Source organism: Silene latifolia, chromosome 11, assembly GCF_048544455.1.
Source record: "Silene latifolia isolate original U9 population chromosome 11, ASM4854445v1, whole genome shotgun sequence".
NCBI classification, from domain to species: Eukaryota; Viridiplantae; Streptophyta; class Magnoliopsida; order Caryophyllales; family Caryophyllaceae; genus Silene; species Silene latifolia.
In genome coordinates this window covers 80,675,982-80,680,999 of record NC_133536.1, presented here as the reverse complement: position 1 = coordinate 80,680,999, position 5,018 = coordinate 80,675,982, and positions in this window count along the sequence as shown.

Sequence of the window (5,018 nt, the reverse complement as noted above, 5' to 3'; positions counted from 1 at the left end):
GTTCATTAACAATCTCCGCCCAGTGTACGCCAACTTACTGAGGTATCAAAATATCAAGACCTTCCAGGATCTGCATATTCTGGGGACACGCATTGAAGATGACCTCCGGAAAGGCGTCTTGGCCAAGACCACTGGTAGAGGCTACCAAGGATCCACCTCAACCGGATCTCGCCCTTATGGTCAAGAAAACAAGATCGATGAGGTCAACCTCGTTGAACCATCTGCTAAGAGAGCTGAGCGCCCCCAGAGAGTGTTCACTAATATAAGGTCGACTTATGCAAGTGCTTTGAAGAGGCTCATGGACCAGGGGAAGTTACAACCACTCGGACCCACCCCGGATCCGACCGATGCTAAGAAATCCCGCTTCTGGAACCCCAATGCCTACTGTCAGTACCATCAAGGGAAATGGCATGATACTGAAACCTGCTTCAAACTCAAACACATCATCCAAGACATGATTGAGAAAGGGGATTTGCCTTTACCCCCGCCGACTAAGCCAAACAACAAAACGAATCCTCTGGGAATCCACGCCATCTCCAACGATGAGCCAACTCTGGAATGCTCTCACCTCATCCTGCCAGTTGATGACGAGGTGAACGAATTGGAGAAAGATCCCTCGGACGGGGTATTTGTGCTCAGTGCCGCCACTATGCTCACTATGTTCCAACAGGTTGAGGAAGCCATAGCCAGTCTCTCTGAAAGGATCACCCGACTTGAGGATGCCTACCGTCGACTTATCTTCAATCCTCCGCCACCACGCCCGAGGGAGAGTCCCCCGAGCGCCCAAAACTACCCTCACCAGAATGGATTGCTCCTGCGACCATTCGGGCATGCACCTCACAATAATCACCCCCACAAAAACTACCCTCACAAAAATTACCCTCACAAAAATATTCCTCACAAAAACTGCCCGCCGAGGAATACCCCTTCAAGGTGCCTTCGAGATCCTGAAATCAATGGCATCTGGAGAGATGATGTTGAAGATGTCTACCTTGTCCCAGAGAAAGAGAAACGGGCGAAAGAGATCGGTCACCTTACCCGGTCCGGACGCCCCTATCAGAATCCGAACAATCCAACGGTCGTTCCAACAACGAACGACCAAGTCGTCCCAGACGTAGACAGTCAACCAAGAGCTCCTGAGAGTTCAATCCTCAAACAGCTTCAGAAGGCAAAAGCCGAAATCTCAATTTGGCAACTGATCGCGACATCATTTGAGCATCGACAGGCTTTGCTGCAAGCCTTGGGAAAATTAACCGTGCCCTCCACCTCTTCCCCTGAAGAAATAGTGGCGCACATGACGAGGGACGCCCCTGATTTGAACAACCCAGTCGTCTTCTCCGACGAAGATATCCCTCCCTTCGGAGCCAACCATAACCTTGCCCTGTACATTACCGTACAATGTCTCAGGAAGAATGTGCCCATGGTCCTTGTAGATGACGGGTCCGCGGTGAATGTCATTCCCCTCAAGACTGCTCACAAACTGGGTATTAAGGAAGATGATTTGGTCCCAAAAAATCAAGGAGTACGCGCCTACGACGGCACTCGTCGCAAGGTCGCGAGGCTTATCACTCTAGCTGTCGCGACCAGACCACTGGAAAGACAAACCAGTTTTCAGGTGGTCGACATCGACGCCTCTTTCAATATGCTCCTGGGACGTCCCTGGATTCACGCCGTCAAAGTAGTTACCTCAACTCTCCACCAGAAAATCAGGGTCCCCTTTAACGGGAAAACAATCACAATTCCTGCTTCCCCGATCAAAGCCGTCATGAGAAAGGGAATAGCCTCCCAGGCCATTGAGGAAGATGACAATGAAATGTGGGGATTCCAAGCCGTGAATGCCATAACCGATGAATCAATACCCTTTGATTGTGACCCATTTGCCAACCTCACAGTCAACCGCATCATGATGCGCCAAGGTTACTTCTCGGGTTTGTCCCTCAATCCGCTGAAGAGCACCTTACCTCCCTTGAAACAGGCTAAGGTCCCCAACGTTCCCTTCGGACTGGGATAGGAGCCTACCGATGAAGATATCCAGGAGATGAACCTCCTAGTTCGAAAACGCAAGAAGCACGGGGTTATCCTCCGTCCCTATCATCTGACCCTCAATGGATACTTTGTCCCCGAGGGAGAATCAGAGCTCTACCATGGCTTTCCGGAGCCGATCTATGATCCTGTGGCCAAGGCCAGGTACCCGGGTGTGGAAGTCTTACAGGACTGCTACTTCATCCCCGACAACACCGAAGCTGCTTCAACCGAGTCTAGGCCGTCGTCATGCCTCGACGGACAAGCTGTCACTCTCTTCTTTGGAGAAGATAACATCAAGCACCTCGACTATGAGGACATCATCAACATCGCCATGAAGGACAATCAATTCGACCCAACCGCCTTGATCTCCGACACTGACCCGGAGAAAGCTACACAGGGCTGGAGGAAGACCGTCAAGTGGACCGATCGCCAAGTCCGTATTCTCAAGATCACAACTGGAGAAGGCCCTATGTTCAAGGAGGGAAGTGAAGAAGAATCTGAGTCTGAGTCGGAGTCAGAGTCTGTCATAGCTCCTAACACTCCTGATGTCCCAGTCAAGGTCCCCTTTCCACTGTTTTATCATAAGGTCGTGGCCGATTCAGAGGCTGAGTCTACACAGGTCACCCCCACTCCCATGAAAGGTGACGACCTGGAGCCTGTTCCAGGGGCCACTCCTCTGTTGTGTCACCTCTGACTGACCACGAGATGTCTGTCCTCTCCGAGCTTTTCGCTCGTGTCAACTTAATGAACGCCAAGTTTGCTTATGACTCGTCTCAATTTAACTGCAATGCAATTCTGAATGACGATGAGGAATTTGACTTGAGTGACTACCCACCTCACCTAGCCAAAGAACTTGACAAACGGGAAACCAGAACCCCCATCATTGAGGAGACCGAACCTATTAACGTAGGAACCGACAACACACCTCAAGAACTTAGGATAGGGACAACCCTGGGCCCCTCGGAAAGACAACAGTTCATTGACTACGAATACAAGGACGTGTTCGCCTGGTCCTACAGAGATATGCCCGGGATTGACAGGGAAATTGTAGAGCACCGGATACCCATTAAGCTCGGAGCCAAACCCGTGAAACAGAAGCTACGCCGGATGCGTCCTGAATGGGCCCTAAAAATCAAGGAAGAAGTGGATAAACAATTCAAGGCTGGTTTCATCCAAGTGTCTGAATACTCTGACTGGGTGGCCAACATTGTTCCTGTACCGAAGAAAGACGGGAGAATTCGGGTTTGCGTCGACTTCAGGGAGCTGAATAAGGCAAGTCCAAAGGACGACTTCCCTTTGCTACATGTTGACATTCTGGTAGACAACACTGCAGAACACACTCTCCTATCATTCATGGATGGGTATGCTGGGTACAACCAGATTAAAATGGCTGAGGAAGACATGCAGAAGACTGCTTTCACTACACAGTGGGGTACATATTGCTACACAGTCATGCCTTTCGGTCTCATCAACGCCGGGGCTACCTATCAAAGAACCGCTACCACTCTCCTACATGATATGATGCACAAGGAGGTAGAGGTGTATGTCGATGACATGATTGTCAAATCAAGAGAACGGGACGGCCATATCAACGCCCTTTGGAAATTCTTCGCTCGTTTGCGGAAATACAACATGAGACTAAATCCTCAGAAGTGTGCATTCGGGGTCACCTCCGGAAAACTCTTGGGACATGTCGTCAGCAAAAGAGGCATTGAGATTGATCCAACCAAAATCAAAGCCCTTCAGCAAATGCCTCGGCCTAGGAACGAGAAGGAGATTCGAGGATTTCTCGGTCAGGTCCAATACATCAGCCGCTTCATTGCCAAGATCACCATGATTTTTGAACCAATATTCAAGAAACTTCGCGCCTCCGATCACACTGATTAGGACGACGACTGTCAAAAGGCCTTCGACAGGATAAAGGAAATCCTATCCAAGCCTCCTGTCCTCATGCCACCTTAACCAGGAATCCCTTTATCCCTATACCTGACTGTTACCAACACGGCCATGGGAGCTATGCTAGCACAAACAGTCGACGGCGAAGAACGAGCCATCTACTACATCAGCAAAAAGTTCATTGAGTACGAGACAAGGTACACCCAATTGGAAAAGACATGCCTTGCCCTAGTATGGTCAACAAAGAAGCTGCGGCATTACATGCTCAGCTACACGGTCCACATCTACTCCAAGATGGACCCAGTCAAATACATCTTCGAAAAACCCGTACTAAACGGAAGGCTGTCTAGGTGGACACTCATGCTGTCCGAATTTGATCTCAAGTTTGTACCCCTCAAGGTTATCAAGGGAAGAGCAGTTGCCGATTTCTTAGCAGGGAATCCCGTCAACGAGGATCCAACGACTGCCACATGGTCACTTCCTGACGAAGACATCCTTTGTGCTGATTCCGACGCATGGGACCTATACTTCGACAGTGCATCTAATCTGAGAGGCTTCAGGGTAGGAATCCTTCTAATATCACCAGAAGGAGAACATGTTCCGATCTCGGTCAAACTGGACTTCGCCGTCACCAACAATGCCGCTGAATATGAAGCATGCCTCATCGGCCTACAAGCAGCCATCACACTTGGCATCAAGAGACTGAGGGTCCACGGCGATTCCTCACTCATCATCAATTAGGTGTCGGGATCATGGAAAATCCGATCTGACAGTTTAGCTCCCTACCGAGCAAAGATCAATCAAGAGACCGAATTCTTCGACCAAATCGACTACTTCCACTTGCCGCGAGAGGAAAATCAATTTGCTGATGCCCTGGCAAAACTTGTCGCGCTCGTCAACATACCTGACGACATGGCATCGATGGAAGCTGGACCACCATAGAAGCTGATTGCCGTAACTACGTCAAACATTGCCAAATCTTCGCCAACATACAACACATACCACCATCCCTTTTATATACCATGACATCACCCTGGCCTTTCTCAACCTGGGGCATCGACATCATCGGGAAAGTCAACCCGGTAGGCACCAAAGGG